Below are 16934 nucleotides of genomic sequence, written 5' to 3' on the forward strand. Positions count from 1 at the left end.
CATTGTTTTTCCTTAAAAATACAGATAGAATTTGGACACTTCCTTCTTCTGTGAATATTATTTTTTGATTGCTTTGCAGCCTAAGAACATGGTTCATTCATTCAATTTATTTATACCTGGGACTTCTGCTGTCAAGTGAAGGGGGTTTTTATGACTTTCTTTGAAGAAAGAAGAATGTTGGAACTTTCCCCCTTATAGTATGAGGATTTTATGGTCAGTACTGGTCAACTGTAGAACCTAGGTTACTTGGATACCGTCTCTTTTTTCCAGAAAGGTTAACTTTTCATTCGTTTATGCCTGGCTCTGTTCCTTTGTGATGATGAGGCAAGTAAAGAGAAGCCACTAGAGTGGTCTGAAAAACACTTTGAGATGCACTAGACCTAGAGGACACAGGGAGGATTCCCTGAGGATAGGTACTTGACAGCCAGGTGATGGTTCAGTTCTGTGTCACTTAGAGCTGTACTTTCCTACTCTGGGGCAGGGTCTGAACAAAGGTCATTTTTAAGTTTCCCAAGTAAATTCTCATGTGCAGGCAGGTTTGAGAACCTCTGATAGAGGCTTCCAGTGTCTTATTCAAAACTAGGTAGGATAATCCCAAATGAGAGCAGCACTTTCTGCCAGAACATTCCAGGTATGTTGGGTGAGTAGCTCATTCCGTGTAAAATGCACACTTACTGAGACCCTAGGTGCTGCTAGTTGATAGGAACAAGACAGCATGCTTCAGCTTCAAGATGCTTTTTTTCCTAGTTGGTGAAACCAAATGTTAAACTAATACATAAGTAGGACTGTGATAACTATTGAGCAGGAAACAAATTGGATAATTAGGGGTCAAGGAAGGCCTCTCTGAGGAGCCAATTTTGTAAGATCTGAAGGAGGACGTGTAACTCTGCCTAGAGCCAGTGATAAGGAAGAGGGACTAGCAGCGGACATAATTTTGGAGACAAGGAGGTGGGGTGTAGAACAGGAAAGACTCTCGTCGCTTTCTAAAACGAGGGGTGGCAGATAGTGATCAAGTGCTGACCTGACATTTCTCATAATTTACACCAATGACTCAGAACATTCTTGCCAAATATTAGATACTCTGCAAAGGAAACACAAAGAGAAGCATCTTCAAGGACCCAAAGTACTATGTACTGAACAAAGAGGGGTCCATATTATTGCCAAAAATTGCTAAGAATGGACTGACTTTGGGGAAAAAATTAGGCTGTCTTACATGAAACCAATGAACAATGAAAAAACGAAAATTCTGCCAATTGTATATTTGATATGCAGAGGATTTGCCTAATTCTGTAGGCTTTTATCCTGTTGCTAGCTGTCATTTGCTGTAAGTGACACAAAACCAAATCATCACCTGGCTATCAAGTACTTATCCTTGGCTTAGTTTGGGCTTTCAGTGTGGCAGAATTGGCCCCATTTTAGAAGAATTCAGTTCTCTGACACGTGATTTTGAGTTCCCTACCCAATCAATAGAAAGTCAAATATTTTTAGCTCTTGGGAGATTATGTGCTTGTATGAGGACTAAATATTTCTATGAATTTCTTATTTTAAGAAACACAGACCCAGCCTCCTTCATTGTTTTCACATAAAACATATACCTAAATTATACTAGGCTAATGACTGCCTCTAATGGGAATCAGAGAAAAAGACTACACACATTTATTTTCAGAAAAACTTTCTAAGGTCCCCCTGCTCTTAAATTAAAAAAAATTTTTTTCTATCCTACAACCTGGAATTAATTTTCATGTTTGGTGTGTGGTTACTGATCCTCTGTAAAACAAACCATGGAATTTAATGCAAAGAAAGCAACTATGGTTAACATGCATCCTCAACCAAAATCTCCAAGAATTCCAATAATCCCTTTAAGCTTTTTCATAGGAGATGATGATGCTTTGATAAAGTAAGAGTGCTTCAAAACATGAGCTTAATAAGAAAGATTGCCCTTCTTAAGAAATTCATTTGAGGCAAGGAAAAAAAACTCAGCAGTTTAGAAAATACCAAATCTTGGTCAGTTTATGAAAGGATTTGTTTTATAGCCCACAATAATCTATGGATTTTGTAAACTCTTCACAAGACCTTACTTAGTAGGGGTGTAAAACCTAGCCAATGAGATAGTGGAAAGATGGTGCCGAATTATAGTCATAGCTATATAAAATGTATGAGAAAAAAACAGGTCAAGGAGTATTCAAAAGAAACCTGGTACTTTTTTCTCCCTTCTTTTAAAGTTTAAACCAGGCAAGATGAACTTAAATTGCACACAATGGACTGCTTCTTGAAATGAGATGCCTATAGTGCCTATAAAGCAAACCAGTTGATTAGAAAAATATAGGCTTGCAGTTTCCATCAGACCCTAAGCTGAGTGGTAGGTCATACAGGCATTTTGAAACTCACCCATTACATTACCTGCTAATTAAGGTTAAGTGTTTCCAAAATTAATAAAAATAATTCATTTGTGGGTATTTATGTACTTCACAGAAATTTGCCATGAGGCCAAAGGAACATGTCTGTCTTGTTCATTGTTGTGTTCCCAGCACCTAGCACTGTGCCTGACGCATCAAAGACATTCTAAATATTTGTTGAATGAGTTCTTTTTTTTTTGATAGGAGCCGCATTTCATGCATTTGATCCCTCCAAACTTGATTCAGATGCAACTTCTCCAGGAGTACTTATAGTCCCCAAAGAGAAGCAGATGCACAGAGAGGGAATTAGGTGCTCAGTCAGGGATGTCTTACTATGGAAAACAACAAAATCTTTTTTTTCCCTAAAGACCTTTTAAGATTAGAACATGCAACTGTTTATAAAAGCAGAACAGTCTAAGGATTGAACTGTCAGGTAGGATCCAACTTTGAAGTATGTTCTTGGCTAAAAGTAAGAGATAAACTAGATAAAACTTAGAGACTCTAAGATCTGTCTCTGATTAAATTAGTCTAAGAGTCTGAAGAGCAGTTGCCTGGCTGGACACAGCTTTTGGATGTTATTACTATCAGCAGCCTCTAGATTTGAAAACAATGAGGAGCATGGCTTTTTTTTTTTTTAACATTTAAAAAAATTTTATTCTGAAAAATAATATATACAAAAAGCAATAAATTTCAAAGCACACTGAAACAATTAGTTGTAGAACAGATTTCAGAGTTTGGTATGGGTTCAGTTCCACAATTTTGGGTTTTTCCTTCTAGTTACTCCAAGACACTGGGAGACCAAAAAAAAAAAAAATCAATATAATGATTCAGCAATCATACTCATGTTAAATCCTGTCTTCTCTGTTATAACTCCACCATTTCCTTTGATCTGTCTCCCACTCTTTAGGGGTATTTTGGCCATGCTCAGTCTAACTTTTTCATGTTGAAAAGGGCTGTCAATAACATGGGATGGGAGGATGTTACCCTCTGGGTTTCAAGATTTATCTGGCCTAGGAACCCATTGGAGGTTGTAGCTTTCTGGAAAGTAATCATAATGCATGGCATGTAGAATTTCAGATAACATCCTAGGTGTTCTTTAGGATTGGAAGAAAGCAATATCTAGCTGAAGCTTGCATAAGAATAGCCCCCAGAGTAGGCTCTTGACTCTATTTGAACTTTCTCAGCCACTGGCACCTTATTTGTTACAATTCTTTTCTCCCTTTTGGTCAGGAAGCATCATCTATAGGAGCAGGGCTTTTAAATGACTTTAAGATGCTTTAAGCTACAGCTGAAAGCTTAGCTAGGCTTCCTTTCTATTTGTTTGAACAATAGCCTAAAAAAGAAGACCAAAAGATTCCCAGTGATATCTTTCACTCCAGTTCTTAAAAGAACCCGTGTTCTTCGCTGAGTTAAGGCTATTTCACAACTCCCCTAACCAATGAGAAGTTAGTTTTTACTCACTGTGGAGCCAACTAAAGTTCCTTTCAGATTCTTTTTCTAGAGTAGAAAAGTATTTGAGCTGCTCAAGGTACTACTCATTTCTGCAGAAAGGTGGAAATTATGTTATACGCTAAAATGTAATGGGGCATAAAACATTCATATTATGAATCTACATAAAATGTGTAAAAGACTAAACAGCATGCCTTAACATTTGTCAATACTTATAGTTGGTCTGTGAAAGAACATTTTCTTAAATGCTGCAATCTGTGACTGAATGTCAATAAAGATGAATGAAAGATATTTTACACGCACACATGTATTTGTTAAATATTTATTAATTGTCATTTATATGGGAATCCTTTCTTCTGTAGTTAACACAACACCCAGCCTAGTACAAATATATGGTGTCAATATTTATAAGTGCATGTAAATTATACCAAAGTCACAAAATCAGTGAGTCCAATATGAGAAATTGAAGCACTACCAATACAACAATCTTTAGAATTAATAAATTATTTCCTGCTTATCTAATTTTGTAAATGTAGCTAAAATATACCTGCTTCTCTTGTCTCAAAATGTGTTCATGTAAATATGTGTGGTTTTACATGTATATAATGCTTAACTAAGTTGGAAGTGGCTAGGTTTCACTGTGTGTTTTAAAAAATCTTTATGAAGATATTATGAACCATAAAATCCACCCATTTAGTGTACATTCCTATGGTTTTTAGTATATCTAGTGTTGCGCAACTGTCACCATTTTATTTTCATCACCCCAAAAAGAAACTGGCACTCATTAATGTTTACTCCCCATTCTTCACTCCTCACCCCCACCTTAGCTTAGGCAACCATTAATCTACATTCTATCTCCATAGATTTGCCTGTTCTGGACATTTCATGAATGGAATCCTACAATACGTGGTCTTTTGTATCTGGCTTCTCTCAGACAGCATGTTTTCAAGTTTCATCATATTATAGAATATATCAGTACTTAATCTTTCTTATAGATGGATAACATTCCATTGTATTGATATTCCACATTTTGTGTATCCATTCATCAGTTGACATTGGATTGTTTCCATTTTTTGACTATTGTGAATATGCTGTTATGAACATTTGTACGCAAGGTTTTGTGTGGACATATATGTCACTTTGGTATATATATGTAGGAGTAGAATTGCTGGGTCATATTGTAACTGTGTTTAACTTTTTGAAGAACTGCCAAACTGTTTTCTAAAATGTCTGCACCATTTTATATTCCCACCAGCAATGTATGAGTGTTGCAATTTCTCCACATCAACACTTACCTCTCTTTTCTATTATACCAATCCTAGTGGATGTAAAGTGGTACCTCATTGTGGTTTTGATTTGCATTTCCCTTCTGAGGAAGGATGTTGCATATCTTTTCATGTGCATATTCACCATCGTGCATCTTCTTTGGAGAAATGGCTATTCAAAATAACCATTTTTAAATTAGGTTATTTGTATTTTATTGTTGAGTTAGAGTTTTTTATATATTCTGGATGCTAGATATATGATTTGTGATAATTTCTCCCATCCTGTGGGTTACCTTTTCACTTTCTTGGTGGGATCCTTTGAAACACAAGAGAGTTTTTATAAAATATAGCTCAGTTTACTTTTTTTTTTACTGCTTATGCAAAAGTTTTAAATTTTAATGAAGTCCAATTTATCTAGTTTTTTTTTTTTGTTTTTTTTTTTTTGTCACTTATGTTTGTGGTCTCATACCTAAGAAACCACTGCCTACTCCAGGGTTACAAAGGTTTACTCATATGTTTTCTTCCAAGAAATTTATAGTTTAAACTCTTACATTTAGATCTCTGATCCTTTTTGAGTTTTTGAATATTGTGTGAGGTCCATATTCATTCTGTGTATAGCCAATTGACTGAGCGCTATTTGTTGAACAGGCTATTCTTTCCTGATCTAAATGTCTTGGCACTCTTGTTGAAAATCAATTGTCTATAAATGTGTGGGTTTATTTCAGGACTCTCAATCCTATTCCAGTGACCTATATTTCTGCCTTTATGCCAGTACCATGCTGTCTTGGTTACTCTTGCTTTGTAGTAAGGTTTGAGCTCAGGAAGTGTGAGTCTTCCTCCAACTTTGTTGTTTTATAGGATTACTTTTGCTATTCTGTGGACAATGCTTTTTTAGGTCCTCCCGAGGCACAGTTTAATCCTCAGTTTAATAGTTTCAGGGTCTCAATTATATCAGCTTCTCACAACAGTAAATAGTTACATGGCATTGATTTATGTTCCTCAACTTGCAAGAAAATGCCAACTTTAATAGGTATGTTATGGGATATTTCTTTTTGATGACATGAATAAAAATGCCTATGCAGGGAATTACCTCTCCAAGGTGCCATATTAGTTATTGAAATGTTGCTTAATAAACATAGAATGGGAAACTAAGGTTGAAGGGAGGGAATATAGCATGGAGTTAAAGAGCCATAGGCTCTGGGGCCAGACAATTCTAGATTTGAGTCCTATCTCTGCCACTGAGTGGCTGTGTAACCAGGGCAAGGTTTTGGACCCTTTTCATCTGTGAAATTGGAACAATAATCCCTTCCTCATAGGGTGTAGTGAAGCTAAATGAAAATAGCAAATGTAAACTCTTAACACAGTACCTGGAACTAGGTACTTTTCAGTAAATGCTATATATTGGATACACTTTTAAGGTGTTTTATTCAGGGTGTGGAGAACTTTTTTCTGCTATAGCACAGGCCTTCTTTGACCTGAATTATTGTGCTTGTAGAGGGGCTTTTTGCCTTGAAAGAGGTTCAGTAGGAATGGACTGAAATGGAATCTGGTAATCCGGAGAGCACAGTGAACACTCAGTTCTGTATTCCATTGCCAAATGGGAATGCTGGGCCTGTGTTGCCAGACTTTGACGTTGTGGATGCTGTTGATTCTTGCTAACATCAACTGCAGAGGGTTATATGGACAGATCTAGCCACTAAATTCTAGTATTCACAGCTGTCCTCTACAATAACTTTTTCAACGTCCACATATCCAGAAACCTCAGTTATCCAGAACACCACCAAGATCTAATAAGTGAAAACCGATTACTGAGTAGTCAAAATAGGTATCACAAGAACTCATGCATTTAACTCACAGGAGAACCCTGCAGAAAAGCCTTTTTACTCAAAACCTGGAAATCTAAAAGTTTATGTCCAGTAAAAGCTCAAAAAAGTAGGAAAGTAGGTTGTTAGGTAGAAGAATGTGTCAGCCTAACAGTGAGGAAGGAGATTTATGAAAAACAGATGAGTTATAAAGAAATCAAAACAGCATACTAGAGGCCTTTTTGTATAGGAACTAATACATGTACATCCTTTTTTTTTTATTTGTATGCTGCGTGGACGGGTCACATTTCATTATTTTTTCCTGTATATACTTAAAAACAAAAACAAAAAAAAACCAAGCAGCTTTATTAAGACATAATTCACATACCATACACTTCGTCCATTTAAAGTTTACAGGTCACTGGTTTTTAGTATATTCCTAGAGTTATGTAACCGTCACCACAGTCAATAGTAGGACATTTTCATCACCCCAAAAAGAAACCCCATGCCTTTTAGCTGTCACCCTTTCATACTCCCATCCATCTCCAGCCCTAAGCCACCCCTCTCTACTTTCTGTCTCTATAGATTTTTCTGTTCTAGATATTTCATATAAATGGAATCATATAATTTGTTGTCCTTTGTGACTGGCTTCTTTCTCCTACCATAGAGTTTTCAATGTTCATCCATGTTCCAGTATACGTCAATACTTCATTCCTTCTTATAGCTAAATGATAGTCTGTTGTATAGATAAACCATTTATCAGTTCCATTTGTCAGTTGGTGGACATTTGGGTTGCTCCTACCTTTTGGCTAGTATGAATAATGCTGCTATAATATTCATGTAGAAGTTTTTGTGTAGATGTTATGTTTTCATTTTCTTGGGTATATACTTAAGAATGGAATTGCTGGATCATATGGTAGCTCTGTGTTTAATTGTTTGAGGAACTGCCATACTGTTTTCCACAGAGGCTGCACCATTTTACATTCCCACCAGCAGAGATATGCGTACTTTGAGGGCATTTGTTGATTATAGGAGAATACAGTAATGTTGCTAATGATTATGATGCCCTAATTTTAAAAGGGCAGTATCCAAGAAAACATGAATTTTTCCATCTCATGGGGCCAGGGGGAGAGGTCTGTAAAGTAGCTAGTTTTCATTCATAAATGAAAGCGTGTTTTCCTGTCATGCCAGATAATAAGATATTACTGGCCTAATTTAATTGAACTCAGGTTGAATTTGCCAACTAAAGCAGTATTCTAATAAGAAATAGTGTAGGGAGCCCAGAGATAAACTGTTTCTATGCATTCTTATCCTGGTATGTGGTTGTTACTTAGTATCCTTGAGAAGAATCAAATTGTAATTGTAACTTTTCTCTCAGTAGGGTTTTCTCCCACCCCCTTCAGTATCTCAGCTAGATAGAGCTGTGTTGATATACTCCGGAAAAGCTACAGAGGGGAATATAAAGAATGAAATTAGTTGGCAACGAGTAGCCCCATGCATACTGCAGTCATTCCACTCTAATCAGCATAAACAAGCAGAGTGACACGCTCTATGCTTTTTTTTGTGGAGACTGATGTTGAAGAGATTTCTGTCAGCTCTAAATTGAATGCTAGGTATCATCCATGCCGGGCTGGAAAGAGGAGAGTTTGGAATAAACACAAGGTAAGCTATCAAGTTTAAAAATTCCATTATTTTATCTCGCATTTTAGTAAGGATTTAAAAAGCCAGTACACGGTCTGAAAGAGAGGCCCATAGAATTTTGGAGCTGGAAGGCTCTTAGAAAACTTGTCTAGTCTCTTTATTTTACAGAAGGGAAAACTGAGCCCTAGGACACGAAATGAATTAATGTCATCCAGTTAACTGGGACAGAGCGAGAGGGAACCAGGTGTCCTGACGCCTTTGCAGGCCAGTGGTTTTCCCATGCACTCTCTACTCTTAGGCTAGTGTCGTCCTCTTCTTTTATTATTTTCTTCTTCTTTTTTTTTTTTCGTTCTTTCTTTCCCTTCTTGGCTGTAATAATTTAGAAGGTGGACTTCAACTCCAGCGCTCCATCACGGTGCGCACGCTCTGTAAACGAGGATTTGAGTCTGGGTCTGCCTTTCCTCGGCAGGTGCAGTGCACCTGGGCTGAATCGCTGCATCATCGCGGCGCCTTTCCTCGCTCCGGCTTTTACCAGCCCTGGCGTATACTACCCGGGTCTCCGCGCGAATGCTGGACGAGGTTCCGAACCCACGACTGCCTGAAAGAGGAGGTTCTGGAAACCCTCGACGTTCCTCAGCGGACCCGGGCGGACAAGGAGATGCCCTGCATATGACTGACCTCAGCGCCGACCCCGCCACTGGTCAGCGCGCGGCCGGGGCGGGCCTGTCAGGGCCTGACGTGGCGACGGGGCGACGAAGGCGGTGCTCGGGGAGAGGCCGCCGGGAGGGCGCGGCCTGACGTGGCGGCCGCGGCGGGGTGGCGCGGGGAGCCGGGGCCACTGCACTGCTCCACTCTCCGGCCAGAGGGCGCCCGGCCCCAATCCTCACCCGCCCCGAGGCCGCCGGGGCTCCCGGAGTAAACGCACTGGCGATTGGGTCGGCGGCGCGGCGGGGCCATGTTGAAGCCAGGCGGCGACCCCGCCTTCCGCCGCCCTTCGGCTCAACCCCGGGTCGGGCCGGGCCGGGAGGGAAAGGGAGCATCTAGGGGAATCCCTCCTCCTCGGTGGCCCCATGCCGCCCGAGCGGCGGGTGTAGCGACTGCGGTCACCACCGCCCCTGCGCACCCGGACCAATCAGCGGTGCGGGCACAAATATGCAAATGATGCGCCGGTGCTGCCGGAGTGCCGCTCGCACGGGCTGGTGGGGTCGCGCCGGGGGAGTGAACTGGGCCAATCAGGCGGGTGCGTGGCGGCGCGGGGGAGGCGGTGCCCTTTCACTCCTCCCTCCTCTCCCTCCCGGCCCCGCGCTGACAGGGGGGCCTGGCCGCGCCGCCGGTAAGTGCCGCCGCCACCCGCTGCCCCAGGCGTGGGGAGGAAGCCCGGGGGTGTCGCGGGGCAGTGGCAGCCGCTCAACTGGTGGGGAGAGGCGGGGGCGGGTCTGTCAGCCGGGTAGTCGCCTCGGGCCGCCCACGCCCGGCCAGCCGCGCGTGTCAGTCCCGGTCGAGGCAGGGGGCGGCGGGGGCGCCTCAGTCATGGCGAAGCCCGAGAGCCAGAGAGCGGCGGTGAGTACGTGCTGCTGCCGCCGCCGCCGCCGCCGCTCGGCCGGTGGGGGGGAGGGGGGTGAGGGTCGGGGCAGGCCGCGCCACGCCGCCGCCTGAGGTGCGGGGCCCGCGCCGGGGGAGAACGGGGACTGCGGGTACAGCAGCCCCGGAGGCCGGGGAGGGGGCGCTGCCCGCACGTGCGGCCCTACCAGCCGGCGGCCCGCCCCGCTCCTGTCATGGCTGCGGGTTGCTGCCCCCGGCTCCGGATCGCAGACCCCGGGGTTGGGACCCGGCCACCGCGCCTGTTGCGTCGGATGGGTGAGGGCAGGGTGGGCAGGGCGTCGGCGAGGCGGTGCGGGACGGCTGGCTGCGCCCCCTTTCCCGCTCTACGTGAGCACGGGGCCTCCTCACGGTCCCCTCCTCTCGGTTCCCTCCTGACTGTCGGGCTTCTCTCCATCCTGCAGCCTCTACCCCCCCACCCCCCTCCGCCTGCTTTCTCGCTTTCGTGACTCATGACAGGGCGTCCCGCGCGAGCGCTGGGTGCCCCGAGCACGGGACGCCTCCGGCGCTTTCCCAGGCCTTCCCTCTCGGTCTCGACCGTTCTGTCTTCCCTGCGACCCTTTGCTGTGAAGGGCAGCCTCTGGGGCCTCTCCACGTCTGCCGCGTGGCCGGGACCCCACTAGTACCGGTGTGTGACCGACCGGCGCTGCTGCTGCTTTCTTGGTCTCTGGGTGTGGGGCGTGATGGGTGGTTCCTGGGTTCTCTTTGCGAACATCCATCCCAAAGCCATGCACGACCCGGAAAGCCTGGTGTCTTATTGGCCTGTCGGAGTTGGCAGCTGACAGTGGTTTCTGTTCGCTTTTTGGTTGTTTTGCTTTGTTTTAAGAAAAATAAAACTTTTCAGAACAAAGTAGACGAGGTTTTTTTTTAAAGTTGTGATATGAACATTGCTCACAGTTGCTCTCTTGGAAGCCTGGGATTTGACTCTGTTTTTCTTTTATCCATTTATGTGAAATATTCTTGCCACCATAAAAATTCTCCCGTATTAAATAAAGTTTATCTTCATTAAAACCACGGTCTGTCACAATTTAGTTTGTCAGTTTTGCATGCTACTTCTCCTTTTTTCCTTTTCTCTAATTCCATACTCTCGAGTTCTGCTTAACTGTGATGTTGAACAGAAAAAAAATGCTTACCTTATGTAATGTGGCTGCATATAACTGTACAGGTACTTTTAAAAGAACTGCGAGTCTACCAACACTTGGTTATACACAGAAGGTGAACTGAAAGGGTGATTCCACATCACAGGGGGACAGATTATTTTATTTATTTTTGCAGCCCAGTATAATTGATCATAGTTACTTTCTGCCAGTTATTGAATTGAATTTAAATTCAACTCTTTGCCAATAGCAGGCAGCGTAGAGCCTTAAATACGATAGATATTTGTTAAATAAAAAACATCTATTTCTTCAAGCGAGTTAAATCTGTTCTGTGTATCTTACAAGATTTTTTCTGGTTTTGCTTCTGTTACTTCAACAATTCACATTAAATAGAATGTACTACAAAGCGTTGGCAGGTCTCAGTTCTTGGGGAGTTTCCTGTAAAACTATAGATAGTATAATCATGACATGAAATACACTGCAAAGAAAAGCAGTTGCTTCTGAGTTTTCTTTGTAATCCTTGAACAGTTTCAAGGAAAAAGTGGCTATTGTAGAGTTACAAAAAACAAAACAAAAAACTTGAGATTGACAAAGAAGGAATGATGTCCTAAGGGCATAAGAAAACAGGTTTAGGAAAAAGCTGTGCTGGTATAGTAAAATCTTTTTGAATCGTCAAGGAGTAATAAAGTGAGAAGAATGGCCTGGAGTGTTAGTTGAGGCTATCACTAAGAAGAAGCCTTCTAGGGTGGAAGGAGTTCTTGATTGGTTGGGGAGAATTAGGACTTTGTCACTTATTTAGCTGTATAGCTAGAACCAGTTTCTTAATCTCCAAGAATCTTAGCTTTCTTGTATATGAAATTATTTTGTTTACTTCAGTTTTCTAATTCTGTAATTTAAGTATCTGATGAAATGATATCAGTTCTCTCAATTACAAAAATAATCTTTGGATTTTGAGTGTTAGAAAAAAAGGCAGTGGTTTTGAAACAAAAAGGGAATAGTCCACCTTATATGAAAAGAGCATTTTTTAAAAGAAAATGAGCAAATATGAATAAAAGTAAGTGAGCAAGTATGAATAAAAGTAAGAAAGCAGTGCTGTCAATGAAAAAGCCCATGGCAAGATTAGTGAAATCATAGAATCTTAAATTTGGAACTATCTTTAGCGTAATCTAAATTCCTTATCTATTATAGCTGAATGCCTTCTATCAGGAATTGAACTACGCCTTGGCCTTTCACCTATGGAAACAAGATAAAACTGAAGGAGGGGTTTAGTGTATAAATTTAAGGAACTGAGGTAACATTACCAATTAGAAAGTAAAATCAATTGAACCTTCTGTTGATAGTAAAAACTTTGGGACATGTGAAAATAATTTTTAGGTTTTTCTGAAGTTAGATGTATTAATTATTGATGTAATATAGTAGAAGAAAAAGTCAACTAAATTATTTGACAGAAGAAAAGAAAAAATGAAACCCTGAAGAGGTCAGGTCTACAAAAGAAAGATATGGCTGAAATAATAGATCTACTGAGGAAATTTTTATCAAATAACCACTAAGTATAGTGGATAAAGATAAGTAAGAATATAGAAACTTGAGAGAGTTTGCCAGGATGATAACTCAAGTTATGAAAGCATATTGTCACAAGTGTCTGAAAAACCTTAAAAGCCAGAAATTGGGGTCAGGTTAATGAACATTGAGGAGATAGAAAGATTTTATTTTAACCTTTTAAGTTTTATGTAGCCTTTGTATTTTTGACATGGGGGGTAAGATTTAGCCCCTTTAAACTTTGTGAAATATAATATGCCACCTTCCAGTTTTCTAATTATGTTGAGCGCATTGAGCGTCTGTTTACTTCCTTATTTGGGCTTTACTCCCTTTCTACCTCTGAATCAGTCTGCAAAGATTCAAGTTAAATTCCACCTTGTGAATAAAATCATCTCTTGTCATTGTAACCCTCTGAGATTTCTCCTTCCTGGAAGACCAGAATGTTATTATTTATAATAATAAACACTTGTTTGATATATCATGTACATTTTCCTGGCATTCTCTACTCTACTGTATGTATTGCCTTTCAATTTTTAGGAGCAATGTTTTGCTCCTCCCCTTAAGAAACAGACTTGAAAGCTGAACAGGTAACAATGAGTGATCCAAAGGAGGAGCCACTTTGAGCTGAAATTTATTCTCTGGACTCCAGATTATTCACATTAATTAAGCAATTGTAGTAAGTGCATGCTACCTGTTATGATTTCTCCTTTCATGGAATCACCATTCTTTCAGGTAGTGATATTTAAGTCAAGAGCTAAAGAATTAAGAGCCAGCTAGAAGAGAAAAGTGTGAAGACTGTAAAGTAAGAAAGAGCTTAATATGTTGGAAGAAATTAAAGTTCAGTGTGGCAGTGGCGAAATGATGAGGAAACCATGCGAGATGAAGTTGAAGAGGTAGGCAGAGATCATACAGGGCTTAGTAGGACGTGTTAAGAGTTGTAGGTTTACTAAGAACATTCCAAAATTATTGAATATTTTGAAGCAGAGGAGTAATATGCTTTAATATACATTTTCCAAATATCACTTGGAGAGTGGGTTGGAGAAAACCAAGAATGGAAACTAAGATCATTTAATATTACAGTTTCCAAATAAAACATGACGGTAGCCAGAAGTAGGATGGCAGTTGTGAAGATGAAGGAAAGTGGAAGGATTTGAGTCTGCACACACATGTGCACACACGTGCATATACATATACATATAGGAACTTCATGATGGATTGTATATGGAGGGAAAGGTAAATGTCAAAAGTGGCCTCTGGTTTCCTGAGTTGATGAACTAGATAGATGGTGATGTGATTTACAGAGATTAAGATGAAGGGAAGGAAAGGTTTGAAAAGAAATCAAATTTTGGACGCCATCCCTAGACAAGTGCCTCAGGAGGGGTGACTGTTTTTATCTGAATGATAGGTGCCTAAGTCAAGATACCTTTAGCCATATGTGTGACACCATGCTACTACAGACTTCATGGTGTGTCTTTTGAGAGGAAGGTACAAGCTTTATATTTATGTTAGGTTTTGTCATGGAAGAACCAGTAACTGAAATTATCTTACTTTTAACAACACACTTTCATTTTTGAACATTTGAGAATATTTTATAGTACAGATCATATCAGATGTGAAAGTTTGAGATAAATAATAAACTTTGAATATTTAGATGCTTATTAACTCTGGGTGTCTGATATTTTTATACTGTTTTCAGTTATTATCTTATAGTTAACCTGATACTGAATTTATTATTTTTAATGTGGTTTCTTGTTTTATGAGTAAAAATTACAGTGCATATCATTAGTAGCTATTATTTATGAAATAGCTGTCAGATACTGATATTTCTGTTATAATTTGGCATTATTAAAATGAAGTTGATCAAGCAAATACTAATTTAACTATAAAACTTAAAAAATCAGTAATTTTAAACATTGCACAAAGGGACATAGTTTGAAATCTGAAAAAAATTAACTTTTTTTGTACAGTCATTTCAGATCAGTTCACCTGACTAAATAGCAACAGTAGAAAGTATATTAAATTTTCTATTGGAAATCAGTAGTTATGCTTCTGAGAGATAACTCCTAATATATCATTCTTTTATGAGAGAAAAGAAAGAAGTCAAATTTTCCGATATATTGCGTAAAGTTTGTGCTTGATCACAGGTTAAGTAAACTAACATATATTACCCCCCATCCCATGGAATTTGCTACTTGGAATTCCATGTTTCTACATGTTTTTCAATTATGCATTTATTTTTATACTGTTTTCAATTATGTTTCTATCCTCATAATAGTTATCTTTAAAATGGCAATCAAATATTTATTCAGAAGCATTTTTTTTCTGTTCAAGGACTGATCAGCCTTATCTAAAACAAATCTAGGAATTTAAGATTATAGATTTGGAGCATTTATTTGTCTATTTTACAGGTGAAGAAACTGAGATATAGAAATACAGAGTTGCCTGAGATTTCATAAAGTATTAGGGAACACTTTATTTCAGAATTCCATAATTTGCTGCATATCCAAACGTAAGAATGCACTTATTAGTTCCACTTTGTATGTGTGTTGGAATTAGTAGAATAGAGAGTTTACTGAAGTCCTTTCAGAGACCCTAGCCAGTGTTTTTGTGAGTGATATATATTCTTAATATTCTTATTTATGCTTCGTCTGTTCCAGTTAGGTTTTAAAAGAGAAAAAAAACCTTTTATTTATTAAGTTGAAACAGACATATAGAAAAGTATAGAAATCATTAGTATACAGCTCTATGATTTCTTGCAAAGTAAACGCGCCTCTGGAATCACCACCCAGGTAACAAACTAGAACGTTAACTGTACCTTAGAAGTGCCCTTCACTTTCCCTTCCAATTACCACTCTTTTCCTACCTTCTCAGAGGTAATCATTATACTGAATTCTAAAACCATAGATTAGGTTTGCCTGTTTTTGAGTTTTATGTAATGGAACAGCATCTCATGTGTTCTTTTGCATAACATGTCTGTGAGACTAATCTTTGTTGTACCATGCTGCAATAGTTCATTCTCATTGCTTTTGAATATTGTGGATGGATATAGTACTATTGGTGCACATTTGGGTTGTTTTCAATTTGGGGCTATTAGGCATAATGCTATGGTCATTCTTGTGTAGTCTTTTAGTGCACATGTGCATACCTTTGTGTTGAGTATTCCTAGGACTAGAATAGCTGGTCATAGGAATGCATATATTCAAGTTTAGCAGTAATGCCATATAGTTTTCTAAATTTGTTATGACAATTTCCACTCCTGTTAGCCTTGTAAGAGAGTGCTAGTTATTCCACATTCAAATATATGGTTTGAGTAAAATATGACTACATTTGAAAAATCTTTGTGCTCCTTTTTGATCATGAAAGATGAATATTTGATGATTAATCTACTTAAATGTAATAGAAATCAATATGAAATAAAAAATACGAGGTTTCAAGTTCAAATTTGAAAATTTTGTTTTCATGTTTCACCACATGCAAACATGATACGCTTGCAGATTACAGCAGATTCAAACTGAACACTATTTTGTTCTCAAAGTTAGAGGGAAATGATAATAGTGTCTTTTCTTGATCCTTAAAAATGTTGGTTTTTAAAACAGTGAATATTATATCATTTTAGGAATATGGTTTGTGTAGAATTAAATAGTTTAATCAAAGAAATCTTCTGGAAGGAAAACAAAAAAAGCTTTAAGTCAAGGTGAACATGATAGTTGTTAGGTATAATATACATGATACTTCAAAATAAGGTCCTCAGAAGGAGGATCGAAAGTATTCCAAAGATGAATAGAAATGTGTCAGAAATGACCAGAATGTCCAGGGCTTCTGATAAGGATAAACATCATTATATAAACAAGGAACCCAGGCTGTTGTTTTCTTATTGTACTTTTAGTCAGACTTTAAGGAGGAAACTGGTCTTGTTTGCAAATTGGGTTTCATGTCTTTATTTTATCCTAGTAGTAAGAACGTTTTAAAGAGGTATAATTTATAGTACTCCAAGAGAAATAGAATTGAATTTCTCAAGGAATTGAATGTGAAATCACATCTTCAATGATATATTGAGGAAGATGTGTCAAAAGTGAATCTGAGGGCAGGCCACGGTGGCTCAGTGGGCAGAGTTCTTGCCTCCCATATGGGAGACCTGGGTTCGAT

General features: G+C 39.5%; 1 protein-coding gene across 6 annotated transcripts in view; it reads left to right on the forward strand.

Annotated features, from left to right (window-relative positions):
* The window catches only part of CHD9 (chromodomain helicase DNA binding protein 9), a 298663-nt gene that overhangs the window by 42160 nt on the left and 239569 nt on the right, over positions 1-16934 (forward strand). For 4 of the 6 annotated variants that reach the window (XM_077132435.1, XM_077132440.1, XM_077132439.1 and 1 more), the window contains exon 1: positions 9796-9886. The exons of 1 other annotated variant lie outside the window; for it this stretch is intronic. The gene's annotated coding sequence lies outside the window, so the exon portion shown is untranslated. Of the gene's footprint in view, positions 1-9795; positions 9887-9998; positions 10114-16934 lie in introns of those variants that run through there. One more of the 6 variants, XM_077132436.1, reaches the window with a different exon arrangement.

This window comes from Tamandua tetradactyla, chromosome 16 (genome assembly GCF_023851605.1).
Source record: "Tamandua tetradactyla isolate mTamTet1 chromosome 16, mTamTet1.pri, whole genome shotgun sequence".
Lineage (NCBI taxonomy): Eukaryota > Metazoa > Chordata > Mammalia > Pilosa > Myrmecophagidae > Tamandua > Tamandua tetradactyla.